Below are 27,313 nucleotides of genomic sequence, written 5' to 3'. Positions count from 1 at the left end.
TGTCTCCCAGAGTTTACTTCAATTCACACCCATTGAGTCGGTGGTACTATCTAGTCATCTCATTCTCTGTTGCTTCCTTCTCCTCCCCTCTTCAATCTTCCCCAGTATCAGGGTCTTTTCCCATGAGTCAGCTCTCTGGGTCAGGTGGTCAGAGTATTGGTGCTTCAGCTTCAGTATCAGTATCAGTCCTTCCAATAAATATTCAGAGTTGATTTCCTTTAGGATTGACTGGCTTGATCTCCTTGCTGTCCAAGGGACTCTCTAGAATCTTCTCTAACACCACAACTCAAAAGTGTCAATTCTTTGGCACTCAGCCTTCATATTCCCTCCTTTCTAAACTCAACTAAGTCATCCGGTGTCCCACCATCCTATTCACTTATTCTTTGACCAAAGGATTCAGATACCTAAAGAGAGGTCATCCATACTAGCAAAGATCACAGTTATTTGGCAAAAGTCTCACACCCACTGAATGTGGTCCTGTGTTTCCTCTTTCATTTTCCAATTCTGTGTTCCATTTCTCTGCGTGAAAGAGGTACCTTCCTTCCCCCCCAAGTCAAGCAGCCTAATCCTTCTTCCATTGCGTGCTCACTCAGTTGTATCCAACTCTTTGCAACCCCATGGACTGTAGCCCACCAGGCCCCTCTGTCCATGGAATTTTCCAGGCAAGAATACTGGAGCAAGTTGCCATTTCCTCCTCTGGGGGATTTTTCTGATTCAGGGATCTAACCCTGCATCTCTTGCATTTCCTGCACTGGCAGGTGGATTCTTTACCACTAGCACCACCTGGGAAGATATCCTTTCCCCTATGTCCGAAACCCCCTCCTCAGCAGATTAACGTGACTTTCGGGGTTGTAGCATCTTTATGAGCCGGAGACGGAAGCCAGCAACTGAGCAGTCCCCCCGAATGGGGAGCCTCGAGGTGAGAAAAAAGGCAGGAAGAGCATGGGAGGCAGAGCCTGCCTGCTTTGATGACTGGTCTAAGGCTTCTTACTTGAACTTTTGGTTTTTATAGTTCTATAAAAGGCAGCTGACAAAAGAGATCCCGTTTTGGGAGGGTCCAGCTGGCAGGGCTGAGCGGGCGGGGCAACCCCAATATTGGAAAGCCCGGCCTGATTTTCATCCATGATGTCAGAGAGGCACGGGGTTCCCAGTGAGCCAGAGGGTGGGGGAGTAGACAGCCCCAGCCCACTCCATGGCCCTGCCAGCAGCAGCTTCAAATGCTGCCTTCCTGGCGCGTCTGCAAGAGCCCTTTTCCTCCTCAGAGATGCTTTGCCATGTTTGGAAGGGAAGCTCACTCGCTCCCCTTTCTGGACTCCAGCGTGGGTGTCCACGGGGGCAGGAGGGCCTGGAGGCTTGCTCCCACGTCCAGCCTTGGCCCAGCTCTCTGTCTGCTCTCCTATCAGTGGGGGATTCGCTTCAGGGCTGGTGCTGTGGCCCACATCTTTCTACCGATGCATCGTTCCAGGATCGTGCCAGGCCCCCATGTCTAGGTTCGGGGGACCAGCCTCTGCTCCCTCCCCTGACAAAGAGGCAGACACTGGGCCACAGTGCTGCCCAAACAAGACAGGGTTGGTTGGGAGTGTGGGTTGTTTTCCAACAAGTCCAATCTGGACTCATGGGTTGTTGTTTGGCTAATTCACATCAAACTAGTCCGCTGCACTGGCCCCAGCTCTACAGTTTCCTGTGGACAAGGCGGGTCGGCTCTCCAAGCCCTCGGGGACTGGGGGTGAAGCAACAGCTACTCACTGAGCCCTGACTCAGAGGACGTTCCTCCTCCCAGGCCAGGATCGGCCTCTGCCCAGCTCCGGAGAGGGGCTGGAGCGGGGAGAGAGGGTGGGAGCCAAGGAGGGCAGTCCAAGGGGCCCTGAGTGCTTGCTTTCAGATTTTCAATTCTCAAAAGGTGGCAGTAGCAGCGTCGTGGTACCAGCGCGAAGCAGTCGAACCTGCCCTCTGCGTGCTCAGCATTTTCCTCTGGAGGCTGCCCAGAGTCTCCCTACGAGCCCTGGCAGCATAGACAGCGGGGCCGCCTAAGGGCCAACCCCCCGGAACACTGCCGAGCGGCTCAGGGTGCAAAAGCCATCCACCTCCACTGGCAATGGAAAGGCGCCCCACTGCTCCCTCATCCTTCCTCCGCGCTGTCGGTCCACACGTTATTCCTGCACCATCCACACGCTCCAGTGTCAGACATCATGTTCAGTGAGCTGGAGACCAAGGCATGAACAGCAGGAAGACAGCCAGAGAGGGAGCTGGCTTCACCCGGATGCCCCAAAGACCAGGGCTTTGAACAAAGCTACCCTTTGGACAAGGGTAGTGGAGGGAAGGTGGTTTCCTCTGTAACAAGAGGGACTAGGCATGAGGGTGGTCCCTGGTCCTCGTGGACTATGCCTGAGGACTCACAGGTTCCTGGTACTGCCCCTCCTCTCTGCTAGGAAGGGCCCCAAGTGGGGCTAAGGGTAAAGAAATCTCTGCAAGAGTGAAAATGAAGTTGCTTTTACTGGAGGCAGTTAGGAAGGACTCTGCCACCCGGGCTCCCCTGGTAGCTCAACAGGTAAGGAATCTGCCTGCAACACAGGAGACCCCAGATTAATTCCTGGATCAGGAAGATCCCCTGGAGAAGGGATAGGCTACCCACTCCAGTATTCAGGCTTAGAGAATTCCATGGACAGAGGAGCCTGGCAGGCTACAGTCCAAAGACTGTAGGGATTGCAAAGAGTTGGACAAGACTGAGCGACTCCCCCTTTTGTTACCACCTCCCACTTATTTATTCTTTAAAAAAAAACAAAAACAAACTTTTTTATTTGGCTGTGCTCAGTCTCAGATGTAACACGCAGGATCTTCGATCTTCACATGGCATGAGAAAGCTTTAGTTGCGGCAAGTAGGACCTTCAGCTGTGGCATGGGACTCCTGGCTGCAGCATGCAGGACCCAGCTCCCTGACCAGGGATGGAACACAGACCCCCTGTGTTGGGAGCATAGAGTCCCAGCCACTGGACCACCACAGAAGTCCTCACATTCCTTATTCTTATTCCTCCTTTCTCTTTTTTTTTTTGCTGTCTCCTTCTCATTAATTGGAGGTTCCCTTGTGGCTCAGTGGTAAAGTATCCGCCTGCCAAGGCAGGAGATGCAGGTTCAATCCCTGGGTTGGGAAGGTCCCTTGAAGGAGGGCATGGTGACCCACTCCAGGGTCCTTGCCTGGAGAATCCCATGGACAGAGTCATCTGGTGGGCTAGAGTCCATGGGGTTGTTAAGAGTTGGACGTGACTGAAGCATCGTGGAGAGGGTCTCAGCTCAGGCTTCTCTAAGAAACCACCATACGCTAGGTGACTACTCACGCTGGGCGACTACTTACGCTAGGTGACTTCCCACCGTTCCGAAGGCTGGGACATCCAGAATCAAGGCTGAAAATGAGAGATGATGATAGCAACCACACAGGGTGGTGATAGGAAGATTAAATGAGCCAATGGGTGAAAAATGACTGGAACTAACATATATACACTGCTAGTATAATCTAGCTAACTAGTGAGAACATACTGTTTAGCATGAAGAACTCTACTCAAGGATCTGTGGTGACCTAAATGAGAAGAAAATCTAAAGAAGAGGGGATACATGTATACATGTAGCTGATTCACTTTGCTGTATGGCAGAAGCTGACACAACATTTACAGTAACTATACTGCAATAAAAATAACGAAGAAAAATGAGTAGCACATCATAGATAATCAATAGCTTTACCTCTTCTTCACTACATCAGATTGAGAGATATAATCCGTATTGATCCTAATCCCCCAACTGGGAACTAAGCTTCTGCTTCCAAATATTACTGTAACTAAATACTTCCTAAAATGGCAGAAATTATTATGTTTTTAAAATCTGCAATGAAAAAACAAGTAAAGTCTACAGTGAGAAATAGAGCAGTCCCCCTCGGTTGGTATCTCCTTCTGATCTTCTCAAGCTCACTTGTTTTGATTCTGTCCTTGGCATCAGTGACATAAACGGTTCCCACTTGTTTACAAATAATGCAGACCTGGCAGTTTGCAGTTTCTCCAGACTGTTCCCTCCATGTCACATGGATGGCATTTGGGAGGCTCTTCACTGAGTATATTTCTTGACTGAAGTGTCGTTGTTCACGTACCCGCATCCTCACGTCCAACGTCCTGCTGGGAAGCGATCAGTTCATGGAGTCCCCAGAACACATTCCCTCCCTCTGCCTGTTCACATCCAAAGGGTGCCCTGATGCTCTCATCCAGGAAATATGTCCCAAAGACATTCACCTCTAGGTTTCTGGTGACCCAAGGCTATAATGACAAAATGCCACTCCCATCTGATAGTGTCTTGGCTTAGGTGAAACCAATTTCTAGGGGGCAACGAGCCAAATTCGTGGCCAGGCCGGGGGCAGACATTCCATTCTACCATGTCGACTTGTCCAATAAACCTTCTCCCTGTGGGAAGTGATGACTCCAACTGGGCCCACATCTGCAAAACAGGAACAGAGCCTCTACAGACTTCTTCTGCCCTTATCCTGAACTCTCCCAGGCCCACCAGAGGCAGGAAAAAGTGAGCAGGTGGGAAGGACTTCCTGAAGGTCCTGGAGCTGGTGTGGGCTCTTCAGGGAAGCTCTGCCATCAGCTCGGTTCCGTGTCTGGCTCTGCTCAGACACCCGTGGGGCCTTGGCCTCTCCTCTGTGAATTGACAGGGCAGGACCCAATGATCTTGATGGTCTGGCCAAGCTGTCAAGACTGTTTTCCTTTTCCCCATTTTCAACATTATGGTGATACGTCTTTATCCCAGGCTGTGAATGGCACTGCTGCAGTACCTGGAAAAACATTTTTGGTACATCATTAAATGTGTTCTATTTTCCAATGCTAACTGTTCCCCCTTTTACACGGAAGTACTTCTTCAGTCAAAGTGAAGTTATTAGAAATAATGATGATGAGCCAGTCGGTGAACATTTATTAATACTTTGGGCTGGGTCCTTGAGTGCAGGACAAAAGACACTGACTAAACATGGACACGAGAATAACATAGTAAGTGCTCTGGGGAAAAGAAAATTGGGTGATTGGGGAGGTACTGTGGTGGAGCAGGGGCTCACTGCCCAATGTGCAAAGAAGCTAATAGCATGGCACCAGCTTTTGAGAAGAGAGCTTATTGAGAGGTGGGCCTAGCAAGGAGACAAGTGGCAAGGCTCGCAAATCCGACTCCCCAATCCAGGGTTCACAGTGAAACTTAAGGGGTTGGGGCAGACTTCCAGGACTAGCAGTGAATCCATAATTGAGCTCCCCTCGGGCTTCTGGAAGCCAGCTTTCCCTTGTTGAAGGGCTTCTCCCTCGGTTAAAGACACAGTGCCGACATTTCTGCTCTTTAAGATCTTTAAACTGAAGATTCTTGGTGCCAGCTCATCCTGGAGACAGAGGGTTTCTGTCCTGAACACGCGCAGAGCTGTTTCTGTAAAATAACTCAGGGTTTGATTAATCAATAACCTGTCTAAGGAGGCAAAGCCAGTTTAATCTGCTCCACGTTTCTGTACTGTTCGGGCACCTCGCCTAGGCTGGGAGAACACAGACAGCCCCCTTAAGAAGGTGCCGTGTGACGAGCAGATGGAAAGGAAGGAGCATTCCAAGCAGAAGGGATAAAACTACTGAGGCTTGATGCCTCTGAAAGGCCAGGAGGAGTCCGGATTAGCAAGGGCCGGAGATCACAAAGTCCTCGTAGGTGAGGGTTAGGGGATTACTTCGAATTTGGGTTTTGCAGACCTCAGTGACGGGCGCTGAGCTGCAGGGCTCCAGCAGAGTGCACGCAGGCCTAAACGGAGATCATCCATCACCGCAGCTCAGTGGTGACCCAGAGGAAGGGTGTGCTGGCTGCTTAGTAGACAGAAACCTCAGCCCAAGTTACTGACTTGGTGAATCGGCCTGGGAAGGCTGAGACTGGAGGACGTGTCCCACTGATGAGAGACGAGGAGGCTGGTGAGCCAGAGTGGAGGGCGCACCAGGCTCAAGGTGTGCCCAGGAGAAAGAATGGAATAAGGGGCACAGGAGACAGGGAAATGCACCTGGGAGGACACCAGGCAGATGAGAGGACGCTGGTGGAGGTTAACAGAAGGGAGTAGGCTGGGGCCCTGGGTTCTGAAATAGAGAATAGGAAGTTTGTAACAGGAGAGAATTAGGGTCAACACGGACCCCACCGCCCATCTTCTTCACTCCTCAACCAGACCTTACACATAGGAGAGTGGCTCGAAATTAGACAAGACACAGACTTCCCCAAACCCTGTGTTTCTCGTCAATTCTTTCCTAGTTAAAAGAATCAAGGGATTTCCCTGCTGATTCAGTGGCTAAGACTCCATGCTCTCAATGCAGGGGGCCCAGGTTTGATCCCTGGTCAGGGAACTAGAGAAGCCCATGTGGCATCCCACATGCCACAGCTAAGTTGGAAGATACCACATGCCACAACTAACACTCAATGCAGCCAAATAAATACTTTTTAAAAAGTCAATATATGTTTATATTTGTTTTGCCTCTACTTATGCATTTTCTAGTCATTCCCTACTGATTCTAATTTACATTAGAAAATATTTAGTTTGTTGGTTGATTATGAAAAATAATACCTAGAATAATTTTTAAAAATAACAAAACCAGCTTTACTCCTGCCAGCTGGAGACTAATCTTAATATATTTATTTCTAGTCCTTTTATGTGCATATGCATATGTTTATGTGTTTTGCATTCATCATTGGACTAATACAGCATATTCTTTTCACTATGAACTTCTGTATGAATATGCCTTAAACTTATTAATTTAATGACTGATAATATTCCTTTGTAAGGTCCTACCAGTATTAATTAACTATGTCCCTATTATTTCACTTTTTAAAAGTAGCTCAGCTTTGGTACATGTTATTATTATGTTAACAGTCTTTATAAACACTGCCACCTTACCCTCAGGTTGAATCTTCACAAAAGCCGTAACAATTAGTTGGGCACTATGTTTATTTTGTTTCACAGATGAAGAAACTGAGGCTTAGTGAGGTTTGATGTCCTGCACAAAAAATATCCCAGCTAGTAAGAAGTACAGCCAGAAATACTACTGGGTTGGCCAAAATGTTTGTTTGGATTTTTCCATGGGATCTTACTTATTCACAGAATGTTCTCACCTTTGTGTGTTTGTATCTGCAAATAGTTTCACAAGATAGCTTCTCAGAAGTGGAAATTCTGGGTCAAAAGTATAACCTTTGCTCCTTTTATACTGTTTTAATGAAAGTTAAAGTGTTAGTCATTCATTCCTGCCTGACTCTTTGTGATCTCACGGATGGTAGCCCCCCAGACTCCTCAGTCCATGGGATTCTCCCAGCAAGAATACTGGAGTGGGTAGCCATTCCCTTCTCCACAGCATCTTCCCAACCCAGGGATCACTGGGTCTCCTGCATTGCAGGCGGATTCTTTACCTTATGAGCCACCAGGGAAGCCCCATGGAGACTGCTGAAAACCCACCCCGTTTTGGAAGTTGGTAGTGGTTCAAAATCTCGCTGCTCTAGACATTCCTCTTCCTCTTCTCTCCACACGCACTGGGGTGTCTTCCTTTGTTTTACTTCCTTTAGCTTCTCTCTGGGTCTGCCTTTTCCACTGCGTGCTGGGGAATCAGGGAAATTCTTTTGTCTCCCATGGAGCAGTGTTTCTTACTCAATCTCCTTTCCTGCCTCCTTTTGTGCTTCCTGAACTTTCTCCAACAACCGAGTTCCACTCCTAAGTGGAATTGTGGTGAATACAATTTTCCCCATCTCATTATACTCAGACAAATGAAACCAAGCTCAAGATCAGAGATCTATCCATCTCTGTTTTATTTTGGCTTCTTTTTGTTCATGTGACGATTTCATCCTTTTGGTCTTTGGATTGTGGTGTGCGCACTAAGAAATGATGCCAACTTTATTTCAAATAGTTAACCACTTACCCCAAAATAGACTTTGGTATATATAGAAGAGTGAGCTTATGATTAAATTTGGCATTCAAAATTATAGGAGAAAAGAATCATGAAATAAATCTGGGACATCTTTCTCTGTGCATTCTCTGTCTATCATTTCTTCTACAACCACCATGCTGTTTTGATTACAATCTATTATAACAGCTCTTTAAAAAAAAATGTCTTGGCTACTTGCACCATTTCTGCTTCCAGATGAATGTGAGATTCACTTTTTCAGAGGTCTTTTAGCCCATATTATTAGGGTTTTTATTTAAATCATTTAAATCATAATATAGTATCAGAAGAATGTGTATATTTATACTATCTGATCTTCTGACCAGGAATAGCTATTCAAACATTATTTTGTACCTTGTTAGGAAGTGTTCAGTATTTACCCTACTTAGGGTCAAAAAAATTCTTAATGTCTTATTCGAATTGAGAATTTTGAAAATATTTTTCATCAAAGAATTGATGTTCTATCAGCAGTTTACTAGCATTTTCATGTATGGTTTTTACATCAATAATCATTTGTTAATTTTCTTCTATAAAAAGTACAATTCCTTAATAAGTCTTTGTTTTCTCTCCTCCATATCAGTCATCTTCCTTTCTGGCTTTTCTCGCTCTCTTTACTTTCTCTTCATTCTGAGAGTTTCTAACGTTTTGTTCCACATCATTGATCTTATTTCTGACAGCATCAAGTCAGCTTCCTACCATCTCTAGCATAGACGTTTTTTAAACATTACAAGTTCTGTTTCTTTGTCGTAATTTTATTTCTCTTCAATACCCTTTATATTTTCTGTTCATTGACTCTGTTTTATTCAAAGGGTGCAAAATGCCTTGGATGCAATAAGACAGAAAGGGGGAAGAGCCAGGAGGAGAAGAGGGGTTAGGTGAAATGACAGAAGAAAAAAATGCTGGTTTCCTTTGCTTCTTTAATTCCTCTTCCTACAGAAGGTGATTTTCAGAGGCATGCTTTCCTTTTAGCTTTCAGAATAAAGTTCTGCTTTCTTTGAGTTGATTTTTTTTTCTCTCTCATGGGTAAGAGGTTGATTTCTCTCTACTTGTCCTGGAAGGAGACTTTTATCCAAAAGGAATGTGTGTAAACAGCTTGTACATTTGGACTCTTCTTAGCCTCTCCTGCTATTTACTTTCTGCTGATTGAAACTATATTTTACCCAGAGGATAAGCTGAAAAAGTAAATGAATCCATAATTCAATGAATTCTAAACGAGAAGTCCAATGAATGCATTTCTCAAACCCCATGATATCCTGAAACACGATGGTGAGTCCCGCCGGGATATTCATAGCTGAGCCCTTCATGTCTTAGATGGGGATGGTGGTGTTTGTTAAGCACATCGCTGAGATGTCAAAGGGAAGTTCCACAAGGCTTTGCAGCAGGAACTCTCACAGCAACAGGAGCCTGCCAGAACTGTGGGAGGCAGATACTCTCTGCCCCACAAATCTTGTTTCCAAGCACAAACAATGCAAGCAGCGACTCAGCCTGTGACTCAGTGATTCCCAGCTGTGTGGGTGATGATCACGTGAATCTCAAGGTTAGGCACAGGCCACAGGACACTGGACTGGTCTGAACAGCGCAGGTGCTGGGGAGAAGCCAGAGGACCCCTGAGAGGAGGTCTTGACGTGGCTCTTCAGAATCCAGTGACAGGCGCAGGAAGGCTGAGACGGACTGGGGAGAATGAATGAAGCAGCACCACTGGGATCCTCTTGTGTCGTTGGTCAGCTGCTACACTGTGCCTGACTCTCTGAGACCCCATGGACTGCCGCACACTGTTCGTCTCTGTCCTCCACTGTCTACTGGAGCTTGCTCAAACTCATGTCCATCGAGTCAGTGATGCTATTGAACCATCTCATCCTGTTGTCCCCTTCTCCTCCTGCCTTCAATCCTTCCCACCATTAGGGTCTTTTCCAAGGAGTCAGTTCTTCACATCAGGTGACCGAAGTATTGGAATTTCAGCTTCAGCATCAGTCCTTCCAATGAATATTCAAGACTGACTTCCTTTAGGAGGGACTGGTTTGACCTCCTTGATCCCCTTCTCTTGTGTTAAATCACTCCTCTGAAGGGCAGGATCCCGCTGCAGGAGAGAACTCAGTCTGCCTCCCATGCGGTAGGTTCTAGCATTCAGCCATCTTTGTTCACCTCTTCCTCAAGGACTCGGGAGGAGGACCAGCTCACCAGCTTCTCACTAGGCAGGGTCACCGGACTAGTGCTGGCCAATGGGCTGAGGGCAGAAGGGATGTGTATCTTTTCCAGAATAGAACTGCTGTTGAGAGACCCTTCAGCATCCTCTTGGCTGCCGGGGCAACTGGGAGGCAATGTCCCAGATGACGATGTTTCAAGATGGTGACCCCTCCTCCAGTCTAGGTCTCTTGAGTGATCATAAGCAGCTAGAGTACACATGAGGAATAAACATTTCCTGCTTTAAGCCATGAAATTTAAGCTATTTGGTGGACTTTGAAGCTTTTGATAAACATGACACAAACTTGATTTTTTGACAAATATGTTCTATTGGTAACTGAGTGATCATGAGCAACTCTCTGAACCTCTTTTCATGCTTAGCCACTCAAGTCATTTCTGGCTCTTTGTGACCCCATGGACAGTAGCTCTCCAGACTCCAATGTCCATGAGATTTTTCAGGCAAAAATACTGGAGTGGGTTGCTATTTTCCTCCTCCAGGGAATCTTCCAGGCCAAGGGATCGAACCCGCCTCTCCTGAGTCTCTTGCATTGGCAGGCAGATTCTTTACCCACTGAGCCATTTGGGGAAGCCCAAATCTCTGATGGTCTACCAAATTCCTTAGATATCAAGTAGAGAAAATTGCAGCATCTGCCTTAGCAAAGAGATTAAGATACTTTTACGGTTTGTAAAGTGCTAACCAATGTGTCTTAGATATTAACAAGTGGCTCACAAATGTTAGTCCTTAGCCTTATTAGATTCTCTGTGGGACAGAAAGTAATATGAATGTTCTTCTGTCAAAGCAAGGAACTTCACATTTGAGAAGAGAAGGACAGAGAGAGGGAGGGAGGGAGAGAACACTGCAAACATTTCATTTTCAGAGCAGTTCAGGAGCTCCTCATGCAAACCACCAACACTTTATTGCCCAAGCTCCACACGCCAATGTATTCAAGGTTCCATGAGGTCTGAGCCACTTGGTCTTTTTAAAGCTAAATATCTCAAGAGAACAAAGGCTTGAACTCCCCAGGATGATATACCCACATGTCATTCATCTTCCTCTTCATTATGTCCCAGGACGGTCCTGGCAACCTCTGGGAAAGCAAGACTGCTGTCTAGAGGCTCTGATTTTCTCACAGCAGGGAGGGTAGCCAACTCAGGGTGTGGCACCTTCTCCACACACATTCTCCTTGGGGTGTCTCAGCATTCCAGAGGTGTGGCTGGGTGAGTATCACTCCACCCATGAGGTGTCTTCTTGCCCAAGCCTCATAGGCCCAAACTCCCATCAGCAGGCCTGTGAAGTGGTGGGAATGATGGGGATATATTTAGCATCCTCTACTGTAACCTAGATAGCATATCAAAAAGCAGAGACATCACTCTGCTGACAAAGGTCCACAAAGCTGTGGTTTTTCCAGTAGTCATGTACAGATATGAGAGATGGACCATAATGAAGGCTGAGTGCTGAAGAACTGCGGTGCTGGAGAAGACTCTTGAGAGTCCCTTAGATAGCAAGGGGATCAAACCAGTCAATCCTAAAGGAAATCAACCCTGAATATTTATTGGAAGGACTGATGCTAAAGTTGAAGCTCCAACACACTGGTCACCTGATGCGAAGAGCTGACACTGGAAAATACCTTGATGCTGGGAAAGACTGAGAACAAGAGGAGAAGAGGATGACAGAGGACAAGATAGCATCACCAACACAATGGATATGAATTTCAGCAAACTCCAGGGAATAGTGGAGCGCAGAGGAGACTGGTGTGTGCCAGTCCATGGGGTTGCAAACAGTCGACACGACATAGCAACTGAACGACACTGTCCCCACAACAGACGGGCTCTAATTTCTCTTGTTCCAGAACTCGGCAACCCTGGCTTTAAATGATGTTAGGATCACCTATACCTGTAGGTCACAAGGCAGCGATCAGCCATCTGACGTTTCTCACTGACTCGCCTACTTGAGTCTTCCTTGTTGATTCCATCTCAGGTTGAACTCCTAAAACAGATTTCTATCCTTCACAGAAGTCATTTAAATGTCCCAGCTTCCACTGATCCAACATGGCTTTCCTACTGCCCACCTCTATTGTCCAGGAGTCACTATGGACTCCAATCATGTTTCCTCCCTGTACTTCCTGCCAGCTGGTTTTACAGGTGGAGCCCCCATGACCGACAACATCGTGTGCTAAGAGAAGGCATTTCTATATAGACATATTGAATCTATCTGCTAAGGCACGGGTTTTAGAGGGGAAAGTGGTCTTGGACTGGCAGAGTGATTCCCACCCATGCTCAAATCTTCATATCACAAATAACACATGCTGAATACCTATTGTGCTCAAAGCCAGACTCTGTCTAACATTTTCCCCACAGTACATTAGTAATTCCTGTCTCCTGTCTCCACAAAACCTAAGGCAACCTTCCTCTCTCTCCAAGCCCACCCTGGGTCTTTATTGTTGTTTTTTAAAATAATTTTAAAAATACACTTCCTTTTGGCTGTGCTGGGTCTTCGTCGCTGCACAGGCTTTTCTCTGGCTGCGGCGAGCAGGGGCTACTCTCCAGTCGCGGTGCGCGGGCTTCTCTTCCCAGCGGCTTGTTGCAAAGCTCGGGCTCGAGGGCACATGGGTTCAGTGGTCTCGGCCCCTGGGCGCCAGGGCGCCAGAGCGCGGGCTCGGGGGTCTTGGCCCCTGGACGCCAGAGTGCAGGGTCAGCGGTTGTGGAGCACAAGTTTAGTTGCCCTGAGGCCTGTGGGATCTCCCCAGACCAGGGATCGAACCTGTTTCTCCTGAATTGGCAGACGGATTCTTCACCATTGAGCCACCAGGAAGCCCCCACTCTTGCTTTTCCAAGTTGCCGGGAACGCTCTTGTCAGAGTCCCCTCCCTCACCCCACCCCAACCAGCCAATGTTCTGGGGATGACCCGTCACATTTCCATACTGAAACTGCGGAGGACCTCTGCCAAAGGGTGTGTCACAGCCTCGGGCAGTTAAGAGTTCATACAGGAATGCTGTTTTCAAACACGGGGACCCAGAGAGGCCACTGGAATTTGCCGAAGGGCCTGGACCAATCATAACAGAGCTCCCAGTGGGAAACTCAGGGTTTCCTACAGACTGTTCTCTCAGCCTGCTCCTTGAAGAAAGATGCTGTGGATCGCCACAAAGGACCCTGGAGATAGTCTTCTGCCATCAGCCCAAAGCTGCCGCCCCAACGGCACGATGCTTCCGTTAATTCTCTCCCTTGTTACTGTAAGACTGAGGATCCCATCTCCCCAGTCTGGAACTCAGGTCTCCCACATTGCAGCCAGATTCGTTACCAACTGAGCCACCAGGGAAACCAGTTAACGGTGTTTACTTGTTGAGATTCTACTGTCTCTATTTACTTTTTCTTGATATCCAGTCTTCACACAAGTGCATGAAAACCAAAATATCAGTGTTGCAAAATTCTAGGCAACTTTGAAAACAAGGAAAAGCTTGATTTAATTTGGTGTGTCACATCAATTTAATGGATAAGAAGCATGGAATGAATTGCAGAAAAAAATCAGAGAGTTGAGGAAGGAACCAGCCAGCCTTCCAGGTCCTCCCAAGTGAGTGGCCTCATAGATTGGCTTTGCTGTTTTAGCTCAGAGTAAGTCATTGCCACACTGGCAGAAAGACATGAAGAGATAACTCTAAATAGAAATTCTTTTTTTCTTTAATAATCTGCAATTTTTTTATAATTCCAAAATCCAAAATATCTGATCTGGGGGTATTCTGATAAATTTTTACACAATAAAGGAGATTTATATAATGATGCCAGTAACTAGTACTCCAGAGAGATGAGACATTGAAGATAAATAAGAGATGGCTTTACAGAACTTTATCAACTTGACTAAAGTCTTAAAAGACAATAGAGATACTTCCCAGGTGGCACTAGTGGTAAAGAACCTGCCTGCCAATCAGGAGACGTAAGAGACGCTGGTTCGATCCCTGGGTGGGGAAGATCCCCTGGAGAAGGAAATGGCAACCCACTCGAGTACTCTTGCCTGGAGAATCCCATGGACAGAGGAGCCTGGCGGGCTAGAGTCCATGGGGTCGCAAAGAGTCAGACACAACTGAGCACACATGCCACACGGTGCTAGAAAAGAAAATGAGAACCTACAGATGATACTGTTTTGAAATGTGTAGAGCAAGCCAGGTGTAAAAAAAGGCTCCTGGTTGCTTACGTTGCAACTAAGAATGATACTTCAATCTCTCATCGCCTTTTTTTAAACTCTCAAGTCTACTTTTCCCGTCTGTTTCTCTGCAGAGTTCCAGGACCACACCTGACCGTCTGGTACACATCTCCATTTAGGTGTCTGACAAGCATCTCTGAATCATTATCTTTAAAGCCAAAATGAAAGCTGCTTCACAACAAGAGAAATGAGGGTCCCATGACGTATATATTAAGGAAAAGTCTGCCGTTTGAAAAACGTCCAAATCTCTGCCTCTCCGATCGTGCTGCATTAGGTCTGTTTTCATCCCCTGCTCTTTACACTCTGGGCTACATGGGCCTTTCTGCTGCTGACTTCAACAACAAGGGCTTCTCACTTGCAGTGCACTCTTTCTAGATACTTCTCTAATTTCTGCACATCTAAAATCTGATAAGGGCTTCCCTGGTGGCGCTAGTGGTAAAGAATCCATCTGCCAATGCAGGAGATGCAAGAGGGAGACTTGGGTTCAATCCCTGATCAGGTAGACCCCCTGGAGAGGGAAATGGCAACCCACTCCAGTATTTTTGCCTGGGATAGCCCATGGGCAGGGGAGTCTGGCGGGCTACAGTCCATGGGGTCACACAGAGTCAGACACGACTGGGCACAGAAGAGCTGATAACCATGCATATCTCAGTTCAAATAGCATTTCCTCCAAGAGGACTTTTCTGACCTAAAAGGTTCTGTTTTTCTCACTTTCATTCTCTATCACTCCCCTGGATCCTTCATTTTGGTCTTTAATATTGAAACTTCTTATTCCTTCTTCACATTTTTTATTCTGTTCACCACGTGAGCAGGAACTCCGCCTGTCTGGGTCATGACCTCCCTGGAACAGCATCCAACACATAGTAGGAATTCTCTAAATACTTGCTGAATAACTGACAGCATGAATCATCATCCCCAAGACCTGTTCTTTTCATCTTTTTCTCTTCCTTACAAACATCACTGCCTTTCACCTAATTACTCAGACCAGACAGGATCATCCTAGAACCTTCCCTCCTTCTAAATCTCATTTTAAAATTGCCAAAATAAATTACCTTCTGAAATATTTCTCAGGCCTAGCCCCTCCTCACTGCCTCCAGGTCACTGATGGAGCAGAGGGTTTCTCTTTGTTCACAACTATTACCCTCTAACTGAATCCCCCTCCCCAAGGGAATCTTTCCAGTTTACCCCTTGTTGTCAGTCCTATTGTTGAGTCACAAAGTCATGTCTGACTCTTTGCAGCCCCATAGACTGTAGCCCACCAGGCTCCTCTGTCCATAGGATTTCCCAGGCTGGAGTGGGTTGCCATTTCCTTCTCCAGGGGATCTTTCCAACTCAGGGATCAAACCTAAATCTCCTGCATTGGCAGACAGATTCTTTACCACTGAGCCACCCTGGAAGTCAATTCAGCCCCCAGACTGCTCTAGAACCTAATTTTGATCATATCACTTCCCTTCTCAATCCTCCAATGACTTCTCATTTTTTAGGAATAAGATGTGAATTCCCTATTATGTTCTGGAAGATACTTCATACACTGGGTTCTGTGGGCCAGGCCAACCTCTTTTCCTATCATCTCTTGCTTGTTAATGTGAAGCATAGAGCACACCTCCTCCCTCCAACACCTGGTTGCTGTCAACAGCTGCTCTGATTTGCCTAAAATGGCCCACAACACATGCATGGACTTCCTGTGTGACAAGTGGACCCTAAGTAGCAAAAGCCTAGCTCAAGCATTTTCCAACGTGTCTGGACACACCAAGGTGCACCGCATTTAACCTCACATCCGTCTGCAGCAGTCCTCAGCCTTTGGGCACTAGAGACAAGTTTCTTGGACAACGATGTTTTCTTGGACCAGGGTGTGTGTCATGGGGTGGGGAGCGGGGTGGTTCAAGATGATTCAAGCACATTACATTTATTGTCCAGTGCTTCTAGAGGTTGGGAACACCTGCATTATAGAGTTTTCACTTCCCTGGTGGCTCAAATGGTAAAGAATCTACCTGCAGTGCAGGAGACCCAGGTTCGATCCTTGGTTTTGGAAGATCCCCGGTAAAAGGGAATGGCAACTCACTCCAATACTCTTGCCTGGAGAATCCCCATGGGAATAAATTTTTGTGGTGAGTTTTAATCAACTCTAATCCTCTGGAATTTCTTGTTGACATATGGCTTCTGATGAGGAGCCATTACTGAACGCTGAAAAGATGACAACTCCCAGAAGAGCATCTGTTTGAGGCTGGGAATGTGCAGAGGGCTCCAGTAATCACTGCAGAATGTGATAAACGGGGCCACACCCAAGCCCGCTGGATCTGAGCCTTCCTCACATTAACTATCATGAAATAACATTTGAATGGGATGCCTTTTTCTAGTTTCTTACACAACATAGCCATTCATGCACGTCTTGCTTTTCAACAATGAGAGGCAACTTCTGCCTCAAGCCCTGATGGAGTAGCTAGTATTGGAGATACTCCAATGCTCTTTCTGCCAGAGTACCTTTCCCAAGCATAGCACAAGCAGGTAGAATCCAGAGAGTATGACCGTCCTGCTGAGCTGAGGAGGCAGGGATCAGACATCAGCAAAGCTAACACAAGGGCCAATCCCAGGGCAGGGAACCGGAAAAGGTGGGAGTAAGGGTCTGCAGGGAATGAGTGGTGGTACTGTTAACAGAAGTTCATGTGTTCGATGCACAGTGAGCCCAAGCAAACTGAACCGTCAGAGTTGGGAGCAGAGAAAGGGAACCATGGGAGTCTGAAGCAGAGAAACAGGGCAATGCAAGGAGATGAGGTGGCTCATGCTCTAAAAAGCCTCAAACCCTCGGAAGAGTGTGGCAAAGCACGTTTAATAACCAGGTGAAGGATGTGAGGGTGGGCGGTGGGGGGTGGTCACAGGGTGTACGATTAGCTTGTGCACAGTCCTCTGACTGGCTGATGAGGGAGCAGGGGGTGTCACAGGGGTTCCGCCCATCAGTTCTGAGGCTCCAGGAGGCCTGGGGCCATGTGTTCATGGCCATCAAGTAATTAACATCTTCTCCTTGTTGAAGAAGGAGGGTTTTTTTAATATCTGCCAAACTCAAGAAATGTGCATCAAATGCTATTATCTAGGTACTTTAGAGAAGCTAAAGCAGAGGATATGGGGGAAGGCCTGTCCCCACCCCAGGGCCCCATGAGGACCCGCTCCTTACAGTGGGAGAGGTCTGTGCAGGGCTCTCTGCAAGACCTTAGCCAAGGGCTGGGCTGCCAATGTGTGTGATGAGTGATAAGACTCCATGAAGCTTCTACAGAGAAGCTGCTTTAGGGATGACAATGGAGACTCTAGAGGTCACATGGTATGCAGAGACACTGGATTCTTATCTCATCTCAGGCATGCAACTAGACACCACTGAGTCCGTTCCTGAGGAGTAAGGCCCATGATCTAGAGAAGGATCAACAAACTATGGCCCATGGACTGATTTTATATATATATATATATATATATAGTTACTTTTAAAAAATTAATTTGGCTGTGCTGGGACTTAGGTGTGGCATGTGGGATCCAGCTTCCCAACCAGGGATCAAACCCCGGCCCTCTGCATTGGGAGCATGGAGTCTTAGCCACTGGACCACCAGGAAAGTCCCTTTTTAAATTTAATTTATTTATTTAGCCGCATGGAGCGGCATGCAAGATCTTAGTTCCCCACCCAGGTATTTTAACCCACACCCCACTGCGGTGGAAGAGCAGCATTTTAACCACTGGACTCCCCCAGGGAAGTCTCCTGATCATACGTGTTCACCTGTGTATGTGCTCAGTCGTATCTGAGTCTTCGTGACCCCATGACTATAGCCCACCAGGCTTCTCTGTCCATGGGATTTCCCAGGCATGGAAACTGGAGTGGGTTGTCATTTCCTCCTCCCGGGGATCTTCCCAACCCAGGGATCGAACCCATGTCTCTTTCATCTCCTGCACTGGCAGGTGGATTCTTTACCGCTTTGCCACCTGGGAAGCACCTCCCCACCCCAGAACCTATACTTTTGTAAAGAAAATTTTACTGAAACACAGTCATGCCGATTCGTTACATATTTTTATGGCTAACTTCTTGCTACAATGGCAGAGTTGAACAGTTTCAACAGAGGTACTATAAATCATGTGCCTAAAATAGGCATCATCTGACTTTCCAGGAAAACTCTGCAAAGCCCTGCAGCAGAGTAAGGACTACACTAGACGGCCCCATCAAAGCCTAAATCTAAGCTCCAACGGGATCAAGGAGAACCTCTAGTATTTTATCTGCCTGCCAGAATATAATCTAACATGCTTTGGAGAAAGACAATATAATCTAGGGTCCTTACAATGTATTGTCTATAATATTCATCAGATGATTATGAAATTTTTATGCAAAATAGAAAAACATGACCCAAAATCAGGAAAAAGAAATAAAAGCAAACAATAGCAAAGATCTCAAGATGACTCAGATGTTGGAAACAGCAGACAAGAACTTTCAAAGAGATATGAAATATCTGTTCAAGAATTTAAAGAAAAATAGAGTCTTTTTTTTTTTTTTTTTTCTGGCCATGCTACATGGCTTTGGGATCTTGGCTCTGAGACCAGGGAGCCAGTTCAGGCCCCTGCAGGGGAAGTATGAGGTCTTAACCACTGGACCACCAGGGAAGTCCCAGGAAAATATAGCAAATAGCTATAGCAAAAGAAAAAGAACAAATTGAAAATTCAAGAACTACATTTTAAAAAAAAATGGAGAAATAGAAGATTGAAATTTGACATTCAAAAAAAACTCTTGTGGCAACATCTCCCCTTGCCCCCAATAACCACCCAACATATTCTCTTCAAGTTTCCATCTTATCTTCTTTTCTAGACTAAAAGCTCTCTGAGAGTTCAAGCACTGAATAAATGTTTACTGTTCACTCAGTAAATACATCAGGCATTGAAGATATACCTAGGAACCAGTTTCACCAGATGCTTACAGACTAGTGGAGGGAAATGACAAGCAAGCAGACAATTATTATAATAAGTTTCTTTTTTAATATGCTGTCTAGGTTTGTCATAGCTTTTCTTCCAAGGAGCAAGCATCTTTTTAATTTCGTGGCTGCAGAGTGATTTTGGAGCCCGAGAAAATAAAATCTGTCATTATTTTCACATTTAAAGAAACAGAGACATCACTATGCTGACAAAGGTCCCTCCAGTCAAAGCTATGGTCTTTCCAGTAGTCATGTATGGATCTGAGAGTTGGACCATAAAGAAGGCTGAGCACTGAGGAATTGATGCTTTTGAACTGTGGTGCTGGAGAAGACTCTTGAGAGCCCCTTGGAGAGCAAGGAGATCAAGCCAGTCAGTCCTAAAGGAAATCAACTTAGCGACTGAACAACAATAATAATAAGTTTCTTATAGATCTGATGGATACCAGATGGATAAATAGATGAGAGAATGAATCAATGAACACATTTCCCCAATTTGGGAGCTGCAATTTCTAAATCAAGTCTGACCCCAGTCTGAACAATCCTGAGGCATCTCCTTGCAGGGGCAGCTGGCAGAGAAGAAAGCAAAATGTCAGGCAGGAACTAAAACCCCTTAATAGGATTTGCCCTGAAAACCCGGCATTTCATAAAGCAACAAAGTAAAGCATTCTATCCTCTGTTCAAGTGGAGCACAGACAATATCTTTCCAATACATCATAGGAACTATAATGTCTTTGTTGTTCTTGAGCCTTAATTTAATTGTAAAGAAATGTGGTATCATGTTTTGTTCCATGAAGAGGAAAATAATCCATGTCTTATGCCAGCCAATAAAAACAACTCAATATGAGGTCTGAACTTCTGATTATCTTTGTTTCCCCTAATTCTAGGTTTTTCCTTTCTTTTTTGATGTATTTGGCATTAAATCAAACTCAAGTCTTAAAGCAGGCCTTAGATACTACTGCTACTGTTGTTCATGTTAGTGCTGCTGTTGCTGTGGAGTCCTAGGTTATGTCCCCCTCTTTGGGACCCCCACCAGGTTCCTCTGTCCATGGGATTCTCCAGGCAAGAATACTGGAGTAGGTTGCCATTTCCTTCTCCAGGGGATCTTCCTGACCCAGCGATCAAGCCTAGTCTCCTATATAGGCAGACAAATTCTCTTCCACTGAAGCACCAGGGAAGTCCCTTGCACTAGCGCAGACATCCAGAAAACACATGAAAGAAAGTGGATTTGCCATAATGGGCTCTGGCAGTGACTAAAGAGCAAGAATCCAACGTCACATCCTGTAACACGGTCCAGGGAGCCAACGCCATAGTCTTCTAAGAGAGAGACCAAGGCAATCAAATAATAATGAACTTCACTCATCTGAACACACAATCTTGAGTATTTCAGGAAGGATCAATTAACTGACTTCAAAATGTCAAGACGACTTTGTCATCTCTCAGCAGAACTGTTCATGCCTTGTCGCAAAGAAAACATTCTATAAGCCCCTTACGTGGTTCAGTGATTTGCAGGACAAGTACTGTCCTTATTCTCTTACCCACAAACCTACCCATCCACAGCCCTAAGTTATTCAACTATTCATTCCTCCAACCTGTGACTCAAAGGGGATGAATACTGATCATTCCTACTCAGTCATGGTAATCCTTTTTCTCTTTAAGAGTGATTGCTTTGAAAAAGGACAGGTAACCCAGTTCTTCCAGTGGTAAAGAATCCCCTTGCCAATGCAGGAGCCTCAGGAGACTTGGGTTTGATCCTTGGGTCAGGAAAATTCCCTGGACGAGGAAAAGGCAACCTACTCCAGTATTCTTGCCTGGGAAATCCCACGGACAGAGGAGCCTGGTGGAGTACAGTCCACGGGGTCAGAGAGACTCAGACATGACTGAGCGCCCGAGCAGGCACTCAAAGCGCACACAGCCCAGTTCTTACTGACGAGACGGAGGAGAAGTGGACAGAGGGGAGGGTTTCAAGGGGAGGTTTACTTGTCACCATTCTGCAAAGGTCGGCCCTTTCTGCAGCTTGGTGATACATCCATCTGTGACCGCTGACACTATCACATCCATCTTTCAGATGCAACAAAGATAATAAACTAATGACGATAAAGCAGTCAGAAAGAACCCAAACCCTTGAAGACCATCCCTGGGCAGAAGAATGATCAAACCTGCATTTCTCTATCACAGGACATTTCATTACATGACTTTATAAAGCTTTCTTATTAAGACAGTTGTGTCATAACTTTCTTTTTCCTGAACCCAGAGACCCCAACACAAGTCTCTGTTTTTTGAGAGTTTTTTTTTTTTTCCATTTCTAAGGTGATCATTGATTCACGATTGCAGGAGACGGAGATGAAGACAGACACTGGGGAGTAATATGTGTAGGGAAAAGAATCTGTGTTGCCATGTGAATTAAAATCCAGGTGTGATATCACCCTTGAAATATTTTGTTTATTTGGGGATATTCCACCAAGATCAACATGCCCCAATTTGCATCATAACCCACAGGTTATTAGGCAAGAACAGGCTTTAATCCTAAAGCCATTTCATCTTATTTTTTTCAAATCAGTGGGCCAGGAGTAGGTTCAAACTTCTGGAGTATCCAGATGTCACTCTCATATGCAAAAAGCCAAGCTCCAGTTCAAAAATAAGCCTGATACTTGAGAAATAATCACCTTGCTGACCTTAATGTAAAACAATGGCATTTTAAAAATCAGAATCATTTATTCTCAGCTAATATAATCTAAAGTAAGCCAAAAAGTTAGTTGTGAAACAAGCAATAGAAGAACAAGACCAACAGGTGATTATGTCGTCATTTTGTCGCTAAGCCGTGTCCAACTCTTTGTGACCCCATGGACTGCAGCATGCCAGGCTCCTCTGTCCATAGGACTTCCCAGGCTAGAATACTGAAGTGGGTCGCCATTTCCTCCCCCAGGGGATCTTCCTGACCCAAGGGTGGAACACAGGTCTTCTGCATTGCAGACGGATTCTTTACCATCTGAGCCACGAGGGAAGCCCATGACTTAAGCATAGGGACTGTTTTAACAGTAAATTTATACAGTCCTGTTGCTGCTGGATTAGATGTGGGAGATGAGGGCTCAAAGACATCATTTTTTTAAATTTATTTATTTTTTAATTGAAGGATAGTTGCTTTACCGAATTTTGTTGTTTTCTGTCAAACTGTAATATGAAATCAGCCATAGGTATACACATATCACCTCCATCTTGAACCTCCCTCTCACTGATACAAAGACCCTGTTTGAGTTCCCTGAGACGTACAGCTAATTCCCATTGGCTATGTATTTTACTATATGATAATGTAAGTTTCCATGTTACTCTCTCACACATCTCACCCTCTCCTCCCCTCTCCCCATGTCCATAAGTCTGTTCTCTATGTCCATTTCTCCATTGCTGCCCTGAAAACAAATTCTTCAGTACGATTTTCTAGAGTCCATATGTATGCGTTAGTATATGATATTTATCTTTCTCTGACTTACTTCACTCTGTATAATAGACTCTAAATTCATCCACCTCATTAGAACTGACTCAAGTGCATTCCTTTTTATGGCTGAGTAATATTCCATTGTGTGTATATACCACAACTTCTTTATCCATTCATCTGTCAATGGACGTCTAGGTTGCTTTCATGTTCTAGCTATTGTAAATAGTGCTGCAATGAACAATGTGATGCATGTGTCTTTTTCAATTTTGCTTTCCTTGGGGTATATGCCTAGGAGTGGGATTGCTGGGTCATATGGTGGTTTTATTCCTAGTTTTTTAAGGAATCTCCATACCATCTTCCATACTATCTTCCATAGTGGCTGTATCAATTTACATTCCCACCAACAGTGCAAGAAGGTTCCCTTTTCTCCACACCCTCTCCAGAATTTATTGTTTGTAGACTTTTTGATGAGGGCCATTCTGACAGGTATGAGATGATATCTCATTGTATTTCTGATTTGCATTTCTCTAATAATGAGTGATACTGAGCATCTTTTCATGTGTTTGTTAGCCATCTATTTGAAAGACATCATTTTTTTCAGGCAGATTCTTACCACTGAGGCACAAGGGAAGCCCCAAATAAATAAATAAATGCACACTACTACAGCAAGTCTGATAAAAATTTAGAGTGTAGTGAATTTTGGACACTTTAAATGAAGAAACTAATGTAAAATATCACATGTTTAATAGACTATATGCCAATATAATATTTTAGTATGTATGGCATAAAATAAGATGTATTCTTCTAAATAAGCTTTTTTCATGTTTTTATTGTTGGTACAAAAAAAATTTATTGTATAATCTATACACTACATTTGTTTTTTAAATTAATTATCACTTTAACTTCATTGGAGTATAGTTGATTTTCAAATTGTGGTGTTGGAGAAGACTCTTGAGGGTCCCTTGGACTGCAAGAAGATCAAACCAGCCACTCCTAAAGGAAATCAACCCTGAATGTTCATTGGAAGGACTGATGCTGAAGCTGAAGCTCCAACAGTTTGGCCCCCTGATGCAAAAAGCCAACTCAGTGGAAAAGACCCTGATGCTGGGAAAGACTGAGGACAGGAGAAGAAGATGGCGACAGAGGGTGAGATGGTGAGGAGCATCACTGACTCAGTGGACGTGAATTTGAGCAAACTCCAGGAGACGGGGGAGGAGAAGAGGAACCTGGCCTGCTGCAGTCCATGGAGCAGCAGAGGCAGAGACAGCTTAGCGACTGAGCAGCAGCAATACTTGACTTACGATGCAATGTTAGTTTCAGAGGTTACACATACACACACAAGAGCTTTCTGAGATGCTCTTCCAGGGTTACAATCCTCAAATTTGGCTTACTAGTTTCAAATCAAATTTGGGAGTAAATTAGGAAGAGAACAAATGAAAGCCTTTGGTTTTCAGGAAACAATTTCTGGTCTGTCCCATTTACAAACACAGAGGCAGCAAAATTGAATCTTACAGAGATCAGACTGGGGGGCGTGGGGTGAGAGGTGGACTGGGGGCCAGGAAAAAGGCAGTCTGAGTATGAGACCCCCTGCAGTTGGTCAGATTCAATTGCTAAGTCTCAGGAAACCCTGAACTATTTCTCCTGGAAATTAAATTGAGATTTGAAACTAATGAGGGGCCCAGGTACAGAAGTTGTTGGATAGCATGTGCAGCTAATTATTTCATCCACTGGAGCCGAAGGGACCTTGGGACATTTCCATTCAGCCTATAAACTAGGGAAATTAATCCTAAAAGCTTGAAGGAAAAAAAAAATTAGAACACCAACATAAAAGTACAGACATTAAATCTGCTGATAATGTCTCCTCATCTATCTGGGAGGTTACATTTAGGCCAGGTGGAAATTTTTGGTTCCAATGAAGGTCAATCTAACTCTTTTGTGAAAATTTGGCCAGAAACAAAAGGCTTGCTTTAACTGGGGCCAGCCCCAGACTTCTCTAAACGGTTTCATATAAGAATTCAATGTTCATAAAAAATAGATAACTAATAAGAACCGACTGTATAGCACAGGGAACTCTAGTCAGTAGTCTGTGGTGACCTAACTGGGAAGAAAGTCCAGGGAAGAGGGGATATGTGTACAAGTGTGACTGATTCACGCTGCCGCACAGCAGAAACTAACATGAGAATGAAGGCAACTTCACTCCAATTAAAAAAATAAGAAAAGAAGAAGAATTCAATGCTCCGTGGCTGCAAGTTTATTTTCATAGGGAAATTCTTTCCTAAGGAGCAGAAGGAAGTCAATACGTGTTATCGGGAACTGTGCCCTGTAGACAGTCAAGCAACTAGGTTTGGGAATTTCCCTAGGTACAAAGTCCTGTTACCATGACAACAGTGGAGATTGGGGGTGGGGGGGGCTGGAAGATAAAAGATTAAAATAGGGAACTCAGTTTCATTGTCAGAGAGTTCCAGGTCAGGTAGTACCTACAAAATCTCTTTGAAAAGTATAAAAATATTCATCTTGGCCCAAATCAGGCTGATTCTTACCTTCGCCCGTAGAATTTAAAAATGAAAATCAACAAGCAGACATTCTGGGTTCCATCCCCATTCCCAGACCCTGCTTCGTTAACCCCAGACATCTTTTAGGTTTCCCTGATAATACTGATGACTGACCAGCTTTGTGAAATGTTTACCTAATTTATAAAACATTGAACATCTGGGGATATAATAAAATCTGAAAGATTAAAAAAAAAAATCCTTTCAGGTAATCATTGACATGTAAAAAGCCCAAATTTAGAGGTGTAGACAGAGTCCACATGGGTGATAATCCCATAAATGCTTAGCAAATATAATTTTAAGTGAAAATTAATATACTACATGCCACATGCTATTAATAAAAAGGCAGTCAATATGCATATATACCTGCTGCAAAGAAGCCATCAATGATCACTAGTCACTATTATCATCATCATTATCATCAGTATCATTGTTTATGAACTTTCTAGGGCAAGGTAAGCCAAGACTTTTCTGTAAAGAGCCAAACAGTAAATATTTTAGGCTCTGTGAGTCTTAATGTCAATCATAACTATTCAGCTCTGCTATTCGATCACAAAAGCAGCCACAGACGGCACATAAATGAATGAGCATTGGTGACTGTGTTCCAATAAAACTTTATTCACAGCAACTGTAATTTTAATTCTATATATAATTTTCACATGTCATAAAATATCATTTTTCTTTTCACCCACGTAAAATGTAAAAATTATCCTTAGCTTGTGGGCCTTACCAAAAGAAAAACAAAAAAATGGCTGTGGAAAATAGGATATTGTTACCTAAAGACTCTCTGTCGTACAAAAGATCTCTATAACGTATTTATCTTGTATATTCAAAATTCTGCATCAACTGAATCACTCTGTTTAAATATCTATTAAAAGGACAGAATTCATATTAGTTGTTCTTACTGCCAAAATACAAACACAAAAATAAAACACTAAAAACAGCAACACCCGCCCCCCACAAAAAGGGGGGGACAGAAGGGAGCATTTGGAAGGGATTCATGTATCTGTTACCTTGATCGTGGTGGTGATTTCATGAAACCGTTTGCAAAGGTCCAAACCCTTCTTACTGTGCACAGGCAGATCTTGAAGACACTGCAAGTTCGGCTCCAGGACGCTGCAGTAAGGAAAATTCCAAAGTAATGTGAGTCAGAGGCATTTTTTTGTTTCCCAGTGCATATAAGAGACGTGTTAACACTACGTTTTCTGCTGTTTTGTTGTTGTTTAGTGGCTAAGTTGTGTCCGACTCTTTTGTAATCCCATCAACTATAGCTCACCAGGCTCCTCTGTCCATGGGATTCTCCTGCAAGAATACTGGACTGGGGTGCCATTCCCTTCCCCAGGGGATCTTCCCAACCGAGGGATCGAACCTGTGCTTCCTGCACTGGCAGGTGGCTTCTTTAGCATACACTGTAGCCTTATATTAAGTGTGCAATCACATTATATTTATAAAAACAATACATATGCCTTCCTTAAAAGATACTTTATTGTTAAAATATGCTAACCATTATCTGAGCCTTCAAGGGAGTTGTCTTTGCTGGTGGTGTGTTTGCAATATAAAAATTAACAAAATGGGACACCCAGAGACACGAAGTTAGCCAATGCTGTTCGACAAATGGCACCAATAGACTTGCTTGACTTGGGGTGGCTACAAATATTTGTTTTTAAATATAAAAAGCTCATTTTTTTATAAGGTGGCTTTTACTTTTCCTGGCCACACCATGAGGCATGCATGATCTTAGTTTCCTGACCAGGGATTGAACCTGCACCCTCTGCATTGGAAACATGGACTCTTAACCACTAGACCAAGAGGGAAGTCTGCTATAGTTCTACAATTTGTAAGAGGGAAAAAAAAATGAAATATCAGTGAAGCAGTATAAAGCAAAGCTCAGTAAAATGAGCTGAAAAATGTGGTATTTTTTTTGTGGTATTTTTTGATAACTGGTATATCAGTTATAAGTGAAAGTCACTCAGTCATGTCCAACCTTTTGCAACCCTATAGACTGTAGCCTGCCAGGCTCCTCTGTCCATGGAAGTTTCCAGACAAGAACACTGGAGTAG

General features: G+C 44.6%; 1 long non-coding RNA gene across 2 annotated transcripts in view; it reads right to left on the bottom strand.

Annotated features, from left to right (window-relative positions):
* Window positions 1-27,313, bottom strand: part of LOC139038980 (uncharacterized) — a 102,226-nt gene that overhangs the window by 65,502 nt on the left and 9,411 nt on the right. For both annotated transcript variants that reach the window (XR_011492074.1, XR_011492076.1), the window contains exon 2: window positions 26,267-26,369. This is a non-coding gene — a long non-coding RNA (uncharacterized lncRNA). The remainder of the gene's footprint in view (window positions 1-26,266; window positions 26,370-27,313) is intronic.

The sequence above is a fragment of the Odocoileus virginianus genome, chromosome 17 (genome assembly GCF_023699985.2).
Source record: "Odocoileus virginianus isolate 20LAN1187 ecotype Illinois chromosome 17, Ovbor_1.2, whole genome shotgun sequence".
Taxonomy (NCBI): Eukaryota; Metazoa; Chordata; class Mammalia; order Artiodactyla; family Cervidae; genus Odocoileus; species Odocoileus virginianus.
The sequence above is the reverse complement of the archived record's forward strand: the minus strand, read 5'-3'. Positions and strand labels throughout refer to the sequence as shown.